At 39.8% G+C, this 16,401-nt stretch overlaps 1 protein-coding gene and 1 long non-coding RNA gene across 9 annotated transcripts in view; one reads left to right on the top strand and one right to left on the bottom strand.

The window, feature by feature from the left end:
• Positions 1-16,401, top strand: part of LOC131737746 (uncharacterized) — a 66,029-nt gene that overhangs the window by 993 nt on the left and 48,635 nt on the right. The window lies entirely within an intron of this gene.
• Positions 1-16,401, bottom strand: part of LOC117972773 (roundabout homolog 2-like) — a 722,560-nt gene that overhangs the window by 688,320 nt on the left and 17,839 nt on the right. The gene's annotated exons all lie outside the window — the stretch shown is intronic.

The raw sequence follows: 16,401 nt of genomic DNA, 5'->3' as shown, positions 1-16,401 counted from the left end.
CTGACATGCTTAAATTCCCTCGATCAGACATAAGATTTCAGCATTCCATTCAAACCAGTTTAACTGAGATTTAAGCCTTAAAACAAGTCTTAAAAAAGCCCAGTCTATGAACTCAATCACAATGTCCCGATTTAGACCACAAGGTGTCAAAATACTTTTTTCAGTCTAATATAAACTATGTAGCAGTCAGTTTAACTCAGGTTTTCTACCTTTGAAGGGACAGTATTTCCATTTAGAAATATACTCACCGATATATAAATAGAATACAACGTCAGATAAGATGTTCATAAAACATATTCATTTGCCATTTTTATTTTATATACAAAATGTAGGTTTAAAAAAATGTTGATATAAATTATTGTTTAATTGGTTTTACAAACAATAGGTACTACAGCTCAAGCTGTGCCTTAATTATTTAATTTTAGATTTTTATATTGTGGAGAAAATTAGATTTTTGTGAAAGGAGTTATACAGTGCTACCCTGTTATAACGCGGTTGTCGGGCTCCATGATTGGTGACCACGTTATTTGTGTTTCGCCTTATAACGACTATTGGTATTTATGTTTCCAAATTAATACTAATATTGTAGCGTACCGTGGAAAATGAAGGAATGAGACAAACACAATTTGCAGATACTCGAATCAGCATTCCAACAACGTATTCCAAATTAGGTACCTTTTGTCAAAAGTTAGCACTCCACAAGGAACATTTTTTTTCTGTGCCGAAGTTCCCCATTCGTTTGAGAGACTGTCACAAAGACGGCCAGAGTGGGTTGCGTCAGACCAGAAAGGAATCCAAACAAAGACAGTGGTTGTGATGAGCTGAGTGCAATGGCTGCACTCAGCGTTTATTAACAAATAAAATGGTTGTAAACAGCACAAAACAGGACACGGCACTTGCGCCAAAATAAACAGACATACAAAACGACTAAACACTAAACAGACGGTGCAGGACAGACAGACGAACAAACACGGTGAGTGAAAACACGTTAACTATTACTCTTCTTATTATTATTCTTTTTCCTAACATTTACCTCCGTCTCCAATCCCGTTCTCCACTCACCGAACACCTAACCCTGACTGAACGAAATGTGCGTCTATATATACTATTGTGCTGGGATTCAATTACTAATTAATTATTCACTTGAATCCCAGCACGTGAATTAATTCTGTGCAACCCCGTGCTCACATATTACATTTAACCAGCACGTGAAGTGATTTGTGCTCTCCTCGTGCCTAAATACAAATCTACACTTTAAATACACGTGAAACACAGACCCGTTTATATCCCGTGTACCAATCTATACACCAACATTAACACACGCACGCAACATACAAATGCACACAGGGACGGGGCACATTGCCACATATACCCCCCCTTGTGCGCAGCACACATGGCCTCAACGGCCACCTCCCCCCTTAAAAACCCAGCAGTCCAGGACAAAGTCTCGGGCTGGGAAGGGAGGCTTCAGTGGGCCCATGGCTGGCCATGCTGTCAGCACCCCTGCCGGTAGTGGCACGGCTGACAGCCTGTTGGTCCCGTCCTGCAGCGAAAAAGCTGCGGGGGCAGGTGGTCCCCCGACCTCCCCCTTCTTCGTAGCCGGCAGCTCCCTCCTGTGGGGCTCCGGCCACAAGAACTCCTGCAGCGAAACTGCTGCTGGGGACAGTGGTCTCCAGACCTCGTCCCCCTTCTTTGTAGCCGGTAGCTCCCTTTGGTGGGGCTCCGACCACAGTACTGCCGGCAGCGAAGAAGCTGCAGTGGGAGCAGGTCTCCGGACCTCCCCCACGATCTCCGGCAGCGAAACTGCTGCTGGGGTTGGTGGTCTCCAGACCTCCTCCCCCTTCGTGGCCGGCAGCTCCCCTTTCTGGGGCTCCGGCCACCGTACTCCCTGCGGAGGTACGGGCAGCAGAGGCAGCTCCTGCTCCTCTGCTCCGGGCGGTGGCGGAGGCAGAGGCAGCTCCAGCTCCTCTGCTCCTGGCGGTGGTGGAGGCAGAGGCAGCTCCAGCTCCTCTGCTCCTGGCGGTGGTGGAACCAGCAGGCATTCACCCTCTGCTGGTGGAGGTGGAACCAGCAGGCATTCACCCTCTGCTGGTGGAGGTGGGACCAGCAGGTATTCACCCTCTGCTGGTGGAGGTGGGAGGGGCAAGCAGTCCTCCCACTGCGGTGGAGGTGGAACCAGCAGGTATTCACCCTCTGCTGGTGGAGGTGGGAGGGGCAAGCAGTCCTCCCACTGCGGTGGAGGTGGCGGAGGTAGAGGCGATGGGGCTGATGCTGGCCACTCAGAGGGAGGCTGTGGCGGTGCTGGCTCCCTCTGCTGTGGCGGCTGGGCATGTGCGCGCCGTGCTGCCTTCAGCAGCATAGCTAGAGGCTGCTGGGGGACACCAGCATCCTGCCCTTCTCCCCCCCAAAAATTTTCAGGGGGTTGAGCCTGTAACTCCTCCCCTTCTGGCTCTTGGGACGGCACCAGCAGGTATTCACCCTCTGCTGGTGGAGGTGGGACCAGCAGGCATTCTCCCTCTGCTGGCAGCTTGGGTCCTACGGCTGTGGAAGCCCCGACTTCCCTCTTTTTGGGCTGTGGACGCACCGACTCCTCCCTTTTGGGCTGTGGACGCACCGACTCCTCCCTTTTGGGCTGTGGACGCACCGACTCCTCCCTTTTGGGCTGTGGACGTTCGGGCTCCCCCCACTCAGGCGTAGGACGTTCGGGCTCCTCCCACTCAGGCGTAGGACGTTCGGGCTCCTCCCACTCAGGCGTAGGACGTTCGGGCTCCTCCCACTCAGGCGTAGGACGTTCGGGCTCCTCCCGCTTGGGCTGTGGACGCTCAGGCTCCTCCCATTTGGGCTGTGGACGCTCAGGCTCCTCCCGCTCGGGCTGTGGACGCTCAGGCTCCTCCCATTTGGGCTGTGGACGCTCAGGCTCCTCCCATTTGGGCTGTGGACGCTCAGGCTCCTCCCATTTGGGCTGTGGACGCTCAGGCTCCTCCCATTTGGGCTGTGGACGCTCAGGCTCCTCCCGCTTGGGCTGTGGACGCTCAGGCTCCTCCCGCTTGGGCTGTGGACGCTCAGGCTCCTCCCCATAACTGCGGAAGGGACAGTGGGCGAACAGGTGATCCTGGTCGCAGAGGAGGCACCCCGACGATGGCTTGTTACATCGCCGTGGATGCCTGGCCCTTAGGCGGCACTCCTCCTCCCTGTCCTTCACCTCTTTATCTGTCTCCCGCTTGGGCTGTGGAGGCAAAACCAGCAGGCATTCACCCTCTGCTGGTGGAGATGGGGACAGCAGGTACTCCTCTGCTGGTGGTCCTGCTACCTGGGCTGCTGTTCCGTTTATCGTTGCCTCCAGGTAGCTGAGGAGAAACTCCACACCTTCCTCCAAGGTGTTTGGGGTGTGTTCCTGCTGATAGGCCTCCCATCTCTCACTGTCCATCATCCACAGGGCCCGAACGACTATGGGCAGAGCCTGGGCCTCCAGCCCAGCATTCTCCAGGAACCAGTCCCGCCATTTTGTGGCGTCTTCTGCCATTATATATATATATATATTTTTTTTTTTTTTTTTTTTTTTAAACAAAACCCCTCCTGGTCTGACGCTTGGAGGCGCGGCTATCCCACGATGACACCACGTGTCACAAAGACGGCCAGAGTGGGTTGCGTCAGACCAGAAAGGAATCCAAACAAAGACAGTGGTTGTGATGAGCTGAGTGCAATGGCTGCACTCAGCGTTTATTAACAAATAAAATGGTTGTAAACAGCACAAAACAGGACACGGCACTTGCGCCAAAATAAACAGACATACAAAACGACTAAACACTAAACAGACGGTGCAGGACAGACAGACGAACAAACACGGTGAGTGAAAACACGTTAACTATTACTCTTCTTATTATTATTCTTTTTCCTAACATTTACCTCCGTCTCCAATCCCGTTCTCCACTCACCAAACACCTAACCCTGACTGAACGAAATGTGCGTCTATATATACTATTGTGCTGGGATTCAATTACTAATTAATTATTCACTTGAATCCCAGCACGTGAATTAATTCTGTGCAACCCCGTGCTCACATATTACATTTAACCAGCACGTGAAGTGATTTGTGCTCTCCTCGTGCCTAAATACAAATCTACACTTTAAATACACGTGAAACACAGACCCGTTTATATCCCGTGTACCAATCTATACACCAACATTAACACACGCACGCAACATACAAATGCACACAGGGACGGGGCACATTGCCACAGAGACATTGCTGCTAAACTGTTTAAAAATGTACAATATAGTCATGTAAAAGCTATATTACATTTTATTTCATATAGGCATAGTCAATATTACAAGATACAACATAATTCCTGTGTAGATGAATTTCCAAGGAAAGATTCATTTGCGGCATTAGTCTTTAATAGAGCTGGTTTATAATGGGCTTAAAATAAACCACTAAATGGGTCTTGTTAAACCAATTAATTGGTTTAAGTGTTTGGTGCGTTGAAATAGAGTTTAATTTAGACCAATTTAATAGTTTCACTGGGGTTAAACCAGATCCGAATTTAGTATCAAGATTATGGTCTAAGTATGTGGTACCTTGCAATCCTCCCACGATGTTCTAGGTTCCACTGTTATCATTAATAACTAAATATGTATTTGTATGTGCTATGATGCGTTTTCATTTTTAAAAAGCAATTAATATAACTCCCTGTTTTTGATATATTTTCAAACTTAATGTATCCATGAAAATGCACATCAACCATGCTTTTATTTAGTAATAATGAATTTACATTCAAATGTAAGGGGAATGAATTGCAAATGTAATTAGTCAAAAGCTAACCATGAAGGTAGACAAAAAGCTAACAATAAGAAAAGATAGATTCAAGTGTGGTACAGAAAGTATGGTACAGAAAGTAAGGGCTCCATTATGAAAGCAGTGCAGTGTTCAACCTTATTCTTTCTGCATAACCATATTTACAAGAAATAACGTAGCTACAGGAAACAACTTTTACTATTGTTTTGAGTTGTTTCTTGTTAGTTTTATAATGTTTTTTTTTTTCATTTAGAAACGTAAACTTTGCCCTCACATTGAAACAGCCCATAGAGTTGTAATTGAACATGTAACATTTCACATGAAAACAAGTCTTATCAGTCATTATTATAAGATTCTACCAGGTCATGACAAAACTGTTTAAACATGACCTTGTGGTCCCGTCTTCATCTCTTGTCCTGTAATTATTCTACTTCCCTGCTGCTGTCTTAATTGTGTTAGCTTCCCGGACTGATTTAATGTTTTCTCCTCTCCAAGATTTCTCTGCAACCCATATGGAAGATTGATTTTCTTGTTGTTTTCAGAATGGCTCCCCTACTTATTTTTTTCTAGAGCAATATGAGCAGTCATTTATGTTTTATAGAAATCTGCCAGTCATAACATGGAAAAGCTGGTAGATAATAGTACTTCACACCTTTTCTACCTGGAGTACCCTCTGGAGTCTGCAAGTTTCAGCAGGTGTTGTAATGGCTTTGTCAGTCAAACACACCTGATATTAAGAGTGAGAGGAAGGTCCTGCACTTTAACAAACACAAATGTGGATGACAGTTTTTCTAGAATCTTTTCACATATACTATACAAGCGAATCATTGAAATGGCGAAAAATCATACACTGTAGCTGAGATTGTGCTAAGCCCTTTATAGCCTAGCACCCCACCGGCAATAATTTTATGGCTGTTTTTACGACTGTCTCTTAAAAGTGCTTTATGAAACTCATTTTGAGACTGTAGGGTTAGAAAAAACTATTTTTTCTCAAATGTATTTTCTACCCTTATAAGTTGAGTTTTTTTCAACAATAAAACATTTTTGTTGTAAATTATGTTACCTTAGGGGTTGGTTGTGGAAGGATGGTGGGCAATTCACTGACACAGAGGAGACAGAATTTTATTTGTAACGCCGCTCAGGCGCACTGATTTATTTTTACCCGCAGAAGGTGCTGTTGTCCATGGCCTTGAATACTGGCAACAGTAAACAGGACCACGGGCTTACCAATACTGGTATACAGTACAGTGCACATACAAGTGCTTAAAAATAATAATGAAAACAAAAGGCGAAAGAAAAAGGGAAAATAAAACACAGTAATAAAACTACAAAACATAAGTGCTGCTTAAGCAGTGTCCCCACTGCCGCTAAGCCGGTCAATACGGGCCTCCGACCTACGCTCAGCTATCTCTATACACTGGGGTGGCCAGAGTTCCCCGTATAACTACACACGTCCCCTCGGGTACGTAATTATTTATTTTATTCTTTTGTTTCTTTTAAGGCAGGCTGTCTTACTCAGCCATGCTTGCCTGCTCTTTCTTTGCACTGACGTCTTTATCCAGCGTCACTGGGTATCCTCTCTCCGGCCACCCGAATGCACAACCAAGCGCAGTTTTTATGGCACCTTAAAATAAAAAATAAACCAAAAAAAGTATTTATTAATAGTCTATATTAAATAACAATGGCAATAAATACATTTTGTTTTGGTTTCTTTTATCTTTTAAGATGCTTTATTTTAAACTTCACATTAATAGTGGAAGGGAAACACAAAAACACATCATTGCAGACTTCTTTAATTAAACACAAACTGAAATCTTCTAAATAATTAATTATGTAGTGCATAGACAACTGAAATACAACAAAAAGTATTTACTTGAGAAGCCTACTGTCTGCACTGTACTTTTCTCCTTTACACAACTAAAATATACAAGGTGTCTGCTAAATAAACAAAAAATAATAATGACTATTGGCATTTATGTTTCCAAATTAATATTGTAGCATACCGTGGAAAATGAAGGAAGGAGACACACACAAATTGCAGGTACTCAAATCCACCACAGTTTATTGGGACAATTATATTTTCCATATATAGAAACAAGCTTAGTTTTATTTATGCTTTCTGTTTTTGGGGACCCTTTCTTTTAGGTCTATGTTTTGGTTTGTTTTCGCTGTGCCCAGGGTCTGCGCTACGTTTAACACATCACATTCAGTTTGTTCTGTCTTTTTTTTTTTTATGCTGCTTTCTTTTTTGTAGTCCTCTAAGGTCATGCCATTTTTTAAATGTTTTTTTTGGCCCGGCAAAGTGTTAAATAACATTTCTTAATTAACTTGACTAACAGGTCAACTTCATCTTTGTGGAAATTTGTTTTCCTTTTCTTTTTGGCTGGTGTCATAGTTGCATCAAGGTCGGAGTCTGCAGAAGCCAGAGCTCGATCCTGTTATATCTGCTTACATCTTCTTTCTGTTCACTATACCATTCATTCATCTTTGCCACAAGGAAGTTCTAAATCTTGACTTTCGGCGTTGCAAATCTATATATAATGTGATGCAAATTCTGATCTCTCCTGTATAATGAACAGTAATTTATGCTGTTCGTAAACTTGCAGTGATATTACGGTAGTTCATGAAAAAGAGCTGTTTAGTACATCGCATGCAAATATTCTAGGATGCTACGAATTCGCAGTATTTACAAACACGTAAGTAATATTAGAACATACAGGCCACTATAGTAATGCAGAAACTATGCTTAATCACCTGTGCACTGTAAGAACCCATAAAAAAGTGAAATGGAATAGGCAGCATGAAGCAAAGTCAGGGAAGGAGCCAAAAAGCTCCTGAAGGAATTAGTATTGATTGGCTTGCTTTGTATAATGCAAATGTTACATTAGTGGCTGAGAGAGAGAACGTGAAGGAGATAGAAGCATGCTCCATAACAATGCAAATCAATACATCTGAAGTTAAATACTTGTTAATGTTATTTATCAACCTTCCTACTGCATTTTACAATAAATTTAACAAAAAACTACTTTATTTTAATTAAAACACAAATGCTGGCATTTGAACTTTAGACTTTTGTTGTCCACTCAGATACTTTATTTTAAGAGAGCTGTTATGTATTAAATGCCCAGAAGGTGGCGGTGGTGTATATCTGTAATTTCATTGTATCAGTTGGTTTGGAGGTTATACTCCTGGGGGATCTCTGTGAAACCATGCATACTTATAAAGAGCAGGGCGTCGTCTTCAAGTACAAATGATATAGGACCAACACTTGAACATGCATAACCTTGAATTTATTCATGTTCAGAATTTCCATTTATGTTGGTATTTAGTACTGTACCGTATGTAGTAGAGGAAATAGGCCAGCAGAGGAAATAGGCCAAAACATGTACAAGAAAACTTAACATAATGGGTTATTGTAAATTATGTTTAGTCTTGTGTGGTCTGATGTATTCTGATGTACACAATTAGATTATAGACTACCAAATGTTACCTTAGTTAAGGTAGATTGGCACAAATCAGGGTCTGTGAAATATATGAATACATTTGTGTGCAAGTATGAGATTTTCATGAAACACATGAATCAAGCTATTTCAGTTAATCTTATTTCTTTTAGAATGATTATAGTATTCCACTGAATAACCCTGCCTATCTGTTAAGAAGCCAGAGAGAAAAGCCATGGTCCCCAACAACAGACTCACTCTCTTGGGCAGTTTGTTATATATTATATTTCCTTTACCTTCTCCAGTCTCCGGTGGTTCCACTGTGTTTGTATATATCAGAACCCGCTCATGTTTCTGTTATTTGGGGGCTCAGGCAGCTAGCATCTGCTAGGGCATCTGCAAACAGATTAATCTTTATGCTGACATCACAACATGACAATAAATCATACTCAGTAATGCAAAGCAGCCCACACTGCAGCAGGTTATTAACCACAGGTAGCTTAAACAAATAAAGAATGGACCTCATTCTTTACTTTTACTTCTGATTCATCTTTATAGTTTGGGTTTACCAGAAACTACACTCCTAACAAAGTTTACAGGACTCTGAGGACACTTTAGCTTATCAGATTCAGCAGGAGCGGAGACAATGGTGTCATTGTACAGCTTGCATAATCAGGATTTCTGTGTCCCATACTTTCTAAAAAAACAAGGAAACACTTCCTAAATTATGCCTTGTTTGTCTAATAAACCCTTTCTGTCTTTATATTCTTTCTGTTGTGTCGTTATAGTGATGCAGTAAGCACCAACATGATTGGCTGTAGCTGGGCACACTTGATGGATTCTTCCTAACCTATGCACCTATAATTTCCTTTTGCTCACTAATTTCAAAATGTCAGTACATAGTAAAGGTGCATACTGACCATCAGATCCGTTGAGTCACATAAAGCTGGGCTGTTTCTGATATTTTAATTTAGGAAAGCTTGTACTCAGCTTCCTATCTAACATACCGGTATTTATAATATTTTTTATTATGTATTGTGAAATAAGTAGAACATATTTTTGGTACAATCTGCTGTTCGAGAGACTGGAGTTCTACACTGCTTGCAGAGTGGGAGTTCTGAAGAAAATATTTTCCTTGAATCATATTTCATTGAGCAAGTTGTGTATTTTGGTTGACAGTTAAGCAGAATGTTGACGTAGTCAATTCCTTAGACTGAAAGTCCTCACTGTCCGTTTATATGTTTAATTGACACCTTGTTTTTAGTTTCAACTTGCTGCATCCTTCTACAAGTACAATTTCAAACATGTTGTGTTATACAAGCTATGCAATACAAGCCAAATGATACTAGGACATTCTGGGTAACACAGTGCTATCGGGGACCACTACAGTATACAGTACTGTATGTTATGGTTCTATATGACATAGCTTGAGCAGAGCTTGAATTTGCTTTTGATATCCTCGCATTACTAAAAGGTAGCCCAGAGCATGCCTTCTGACAATGTTCAGTTCTCTAAAGATTAAACAGGTAATTATTGATGTGGACACTGGCTTACAAAAGCAAGCCCAACAGCTAAATTGTAAAGGATGTTGCTATGGCAATGATTACTGCTGTGTAACTATTATTTGAGGTATGAGATTTAAGATTGTATAACGAGGTAAAATGGTTATGATTGAGCTTTTAAAGTTGTGCTTGAGTCAGAATACACTTTTGAGAGTATTGAACCAATCGAGCTGTTATGCAGGATAAATACTAATTCACAATGATTATGACAACTTGTGAGATACTGTGAGATCCATAATCGCTGATAATGAAGGTTGTTACCATGTCTATGTAAAAAAAAGATCAGATCTGAAGGTAGTACCATTATTCTACAATTAGAAAATGGATTGGGAATTTTCTTTAACCTGATTGGTCAATATAAGGCCCCTAATCTCTGGTAAAGGACCACGAATGTTATTGTTTAAACTATGTTTAATATCTGTTCCAAACCAATCCACCAGAAAATATATAAATACAGTATTCATTTATGTATTTTACCTTTTTTGTGTTTGATGAGAGAAAATCACTGTTCTTGTACCCACCCTCTGAATGGTGTCTGTCAATGTAGACTAAGTCTGCCTCCTCACGGTCGTACACGTTCAGTCGATCTATTTAAATATAGTATAGCAACACAGTAACCACAACAGGAATAGCAACTATTCTCTGGTTTGAAGGACAAGTTGTAGAAATCAAACAAGTGGATGCACACGGAAACACACTGAGAACAAGTTACTGAACAAGCAGCACTATCAGCATTAACACGTGTAGGCTATAGTTTGAATGACTAAAACTTTTACTTCCACTAATGAATTTTATGAGCGAATGGTAACTTGAATACTAAAACTTACACAAATACACCAATGTGCACTAAAATCCTAATTAAAAAATAAAAAGATACCAGGATATATTTTACATTTTTTAAGAGGTAGATAAAAGCAGTTCACAAACCATGTTTGCTTTTGTGTACGAGGTACCTGAATTGAAGAACAGCTCTATGTTAGCAGAAGATTTTTTATTGTTATCATTTAGGTTATTGGAAATACTCACAAGGCGGCATACTGAAGCGCAGGCGCAGGCACTTAATGGCACGAGGTGGGCCTTACCAGACAGTAAAGCCCTCTTCTGTTCTATTGCTTAAGTAGCTATTTATGAAGCCTGTATCCTAGTAACAATTAAAGCCTTGCTTCCATCTGCTACTGGAATTGAAAGTTATATGAAATCAGTTTTGACTTGGAATACGGACTGAGAGAATTTGATTCAGCTCAGTAGCTCTGATAGAGGAAGTGACATAGAGTCACAGACAAAAGTATTGGCACCCTACACTTAATATAAGAAAGTTCAAGAAAACATGTTAAATACAAGCATGTAGTGAACATTAGCCACTAATTAATATGACAAAGACCACAGTATACAATATCTGGTAGCATGACCAATAATCTTTATAAAAACAAACAAAAGAACTTACAGTAAACAATTTCAAATAATGTTTTTAAAATTATATCTCAATCCGAAAATTCTAGCCGATGCTAAACTTTTGGCCATAGCTGTACACATTATTCTGAAGCACTACAGCATGAATGTCTGTGAGGCTCAAGCACCCACAAACTGGTTTGCTAAGCCAACTTGACCTCAGGAAACAACGAGGCAAGGGAAAAAAAATTAAAATTTACTTGGAAGGAGCAGAAAGTAATGTGGTATCTTAAAAGGTTACACTGGAAAGAGCAAATGCTGATGCATGTTCTTATCTGTCTCATAACATAATGAACAAGACAGATAAGCAGTTGCAAAATGATTTTGGTATCTAATGAAACAAAATCTTTTTTCCAGTGATTGATTTGTGTGCTTTCATTCTTAAGCTAAAGCAACAGAAATGGTATTTAAAGTGATGTAAACATATTTTTCATATGTTAATAACATTAAAACGTGTTTTAAGCTATCTCCTTTTATTCAGTCATGCAGGTAAAATATTCTATGAAAAAGTTGAAAGTTTTAATTGACTGCCAACAATGTAGCAATTACTATGTACTGGTTTCCAACAGATTCTATGAATATGATTAACATTATCTTTAATTTGTTTGAGAATTACATGTCCTGCTGAATGCATAACTAGGATGTATTTTTCTATTCCTTGTAAATGATTGTGTTAATATACAGTACTAGGTTATTCTGCAGATTGTTAGTAACCCATTCATAGATATATTAAACACTTAAAAGACTTCTAGAATAAATGTTTCTCATTTTTTATATTTCTTTTTGTATGTATTAACCCATTACAGCAAGTATTTTGCTATCTACTACTTTGTTTGGGGCCACATTTCAGTGTGTCCTTTGTTATTTTTGGGATTGTCTGGGATTCCACATGGACCAATACAAATAATTTGGAAAGCATTTGTCTTTCAATGTGTAAATATTTTTGTTAACTGTTAACAATAACAGTTCTAGAAATCTACAACTGAGTCATAAAAAGAAATAAAGAAAAACAGTGTATAGTAAATGAATAATCAGAAAAACTAACCGATTTATAGTTTTATTTAATAATGTTGCACGTTGACCAACAACAATTAATAATTTAGTAGCCCACAGCGATGTTAAGACTGGAGCTGTTTGACAAAAGAAAACAAGGAGGAGAGAAGTTCCTTGGGATAGGCCTCTCATCATCAGATTACACCCTGCTGTAGACTAATCTACTCCGAGACTAGTAAACACTGCCAGTACTAACGCACACTGCACCACTGGTGCCAGTCTCTGTGGACTCTGTGCACTTGAGTCATTGCAGACAGATCATCAGTTCTTTGCCTGGGCTTTAATGAACCACAGACAGAAGCAGTTGCATTAAACACCAGTGAATTAACCCCTATTTGCCTCCGTGGAGAAGTGTGTGGCTGGAGAGGTCCCTAGATAATGGCTTCAGGTCAAAGTTCAAGCTGCAATATGCTTACAGCAAGGAATACTGGATAGGGTTACACTCTGGCAATGATGCTGTTTCACAGGGTGGTGTTTGTACTGCAGCCAATTTCTGTAGCAGTGCCAAATGATCACAGAGTTTGCAGAAAAAAACAGGAAAAATGGAAAATGCTTTTTTAGATAGCAAGCTAAGAAAATAAGCATTTGCTTTTGCAATATTGTTAGTTTGTAGGTATGCTCTTAATATTACTGTAGAAAGAGGAAATAATTACTGTCCTTTTTATGAAAAAGTATGTGTCTGATCATCAGCCGCAGACTGTAGACTCCCCTGGGAACAGTCATGCATTTCACTTCAGTTGTCCTAAAGCATTTGATGGAGAATAAATTCTGTGTACCATAGCGTATAATACAATATAGCCATGTTTAAATCAATATCTGACATCTTCAAAAGGTCAGACAAATATATGAGGAAATTTGGTTCATGGAACATCATACATTATAAGACTATAAAAACCTTTATATTACATGTTTTTATTTCCTCTTTCAGTACAATTTATGATCCTTATTAAAGGCAAACTTCAGAAGCCTTTTTTTACAGATTGTATAGCGTTATCTTTTCTTTATACACTCAAGCCTTCATAGTGATGCACTTTGCCTTTTAAGTCAATGGATCTTAAAGAAAGAGGAAAAAGCGAGACGTGCTGTTGCTAATGCCAGATTGCTGCTGTTCTGGATCAAAGTGTGGAACCTTTTTAGAAACGTGTAAAAAAACATTATTAAAGGAATGGGCTGGACAAACTACACTTAAATACCTAAACAACCATGGAAATACACTTTTTATTTCTAGATCCATCTGCAGAATTGAAGTTCATGTCAAATCATGTATTGAATTGATTGTCCATGAACATTTTTTTACCACAAAACCACTTGGAATTGGGGCTATGGCCTGGCAATAGAATGAGGCAACTGCGACAGTCCTTTTGCTTAAGTTGACCATGTCTCTTAGGATATACAAGAGTCATCTCGGGATACGTGTCACATATTTAAAAAAAAAAACTTAACCATAAAACAGTGATCCTACATGGCTGTGAATTTGCAGCAGGAGACATCAATTAAAAATATATATGATATATGCTGTTAATATTCAGGTTGTCTCGTTTATAACATACTATTTTGTAATCATGTCAAAATATGGATGGCTATGTTTGATAGCTGGGGGATAACTGTTAGACTGAATAAAATACTAATAAATAATAATAATTCACATTTGAATGCAAAGAAAAACAAAGGAATAACACACATAAAGATATATATATATATGAATCTAAAAACTTTTCATTCAACATTATTCATTAATACACAAAAGCAGATACATTGTTTTGTAATGTGATGCTGCAAATATGCTCTGGTACATAAAAACACCCTCTGCTGTTTTTAATGAAGTGCATCTGATTCTAATTTTGATTACTTCATGATATTGGACTCAGCTTTCACCAAGATAAAATGAGATAGTAGTGGTGGGGACCAAGCAAGACGTAGCTTTGCTACAACTTCTGCACACATTGAAGTAAGATATGAGCCTCCAGTGCTTTTCCTCTGTCAAGTAACGTGGATTTGTTATTGGACCAGTGTTGAAGGATGAAGTGTAATGCTAGCTCTAGGGATCAGCCAATTTGTGGCCTCCCTGGCTTATCAACACACACAATGGTGGCGATGCTGGCTCGAGGGATCAACCAAAGTGCAGCCTCCCCAGGGCCTCAGCATGGTAACCGTCTGGAATGGGCTGGGTGGGGCCCATCACATCGTTAGATGGGCACCTTCTGTCTTCTGCGTTCGTCGATTCACCCACTACACCTCAGGAAGGCTTGAAAATGATGCTTGCATTGTAAGATTGAAGGTTTCACAAGTACTTAATCATCACAAATTACATATCCAAAGGATAACATCTATCACAGCTATAAGAGCCTCTTTTGTTTTAGTAAAACGGAAATGTTTTTTTGCCATCATGTTTATTTTGCATCAAACTTAAAATGTAAAGAAATGTGCATCAATAAGACATTAAATGGAGACCTTCTAAGAAAACATACAAGTTGAATGTAATGTAATGACTTCAGTAGGTTCCCAAGCTGATCAATGACCAAGACAAATATAAATAGTACACAGGAGGCAATGATAGTAAGTAGTGAGGGTTGTTCATTAACACAGACTTACTTAAAAGGGGCATATTGCCCTTTCAATGCACTTTCTCTGTCTGGCTTTTTTACTATTGACAAATTTATGCTATCATAAAAAACTGGGTATGTTTTAGTTCTCAATATAAACAAACTCTCTAGAGACAACTCATTTTTCCCCTTTGGGGAGTAAGTACTTGTTTTAATACCGTTTTCAACAGCTAATTCACAATTGTATCTCATACAATCAATGAGATTACTTTAGTAATACCTTACAAATACCTGTTCAATCATGAGTTTATTATACACACATTGCTACATAAGAATAATCATACTATGTAGGCAGTGTTTGAGGTGGTCTTCCACATTGAAAAAGGCACTAGACTTTGAGCATATTTTCAGTGTAATTACACTAGGTTAAAACAGCAAACCAAATCTAAAAAATTAAATGTGATAATCTTATAAACATTTTCTTTAGGACAAGCCAAAAGTGAGTCTATTTGCCTACATTTTCAAATAAATATATTCTTGTTAGCAACTTCTGTATGTGTACCATTATTATATACCAGAGGTGGCCTTAACTATAAGTACTGCAAAGGAGCTGGTCAGTTGTTACTGTGGATTTCAAGACGGCAGAAAGTAATGGCTGATGAGCGATTTTATGGTTAGCAGTGGTGTAGTTCACTTTAATGATAGTATGGGCGGCTTTTCTTTATTATTGTTTTTTGTTGTGTCTGGTCTGTTGTGTTGTATATCTCTTGTGGGTTTACAGTTCTGTATAAAACCACTTACCATGAACTGCGTTATGCCCTTGTTATAGTATTAAAGCAGCTGTTTGAGAATACCCTTGCTGTAAAAACTACGCTAAAGTTAAAAACGAAGAGCAAGTGAGCTGCTTAAATGTCTGTGACTGAATTAATTCCCATCCTTTTTTTTTATCCCAGCTATGTCCAAAGACAGTGCGTGTCCGCCCTCCATGTTAATAAATATAGTTGGTGAACTGGATTTCTTGAGCCAGCTCGATCGCCCAAAACAGCACAATAAACATCCAACAAGTTGTTGATGCCCTCTCAGAACTGACCAAATAAAATTGCAAATGAATGTATTGATTGTGTTTTATTTGTTTACGTCATTAATATTTAACACAACAGTAAATCCAACACAACTTAAAAGAAAGGAGAGCATCTCTGACAGCACGAGCCTCCTCAAATTGCTGCTGTCCAATTGAAACTAGCAGCTGAGGTAACCTTCACAGTTGCCAGGTCTGCTTATAATACATTTTTAGAGTCACGGGTTGTAATTTGCATAAACACCCATACTCTAATATGGGTTGCACTTGTTTTGGGCTTGTTGTGAAAGGCAGGGCTTGTTGTTGACAAGAGCTTGTGCAGGATACAGCAGGCAGTGGCAATTTTGGGAACGAATTAATGCACTTCAGTTCGTTTCATCAGTATCTGCCACCTCCCATTCAAGTACCCACTACCCGTATTTGCCCAAACGTGGTGATGAATGCTTCCTCAGCAGCTGTCAGTAGTCTGGACGGGTAGGGT

Source organism: Acipenser ruthenus, chromosome 8, assembly GCF_902713425.1.
Source record: "Acipenser ruthenus chromosome 8, fAciRut3.2 maternal haplotype, whole genome shotgun sequence".
Classification (NCBI taxonomy): domain Eukaryota; kingdom Metazoa; phylum Chordata; class Actinopteri; order Acipenseriformes; family Acipenseridae; genus Acipenser; species Acipenser ruthenus.
Note: the sequence above shows the minus strand (reverse complement) of the source record. Positions and strands in the feature narration are given on the sequence as shown.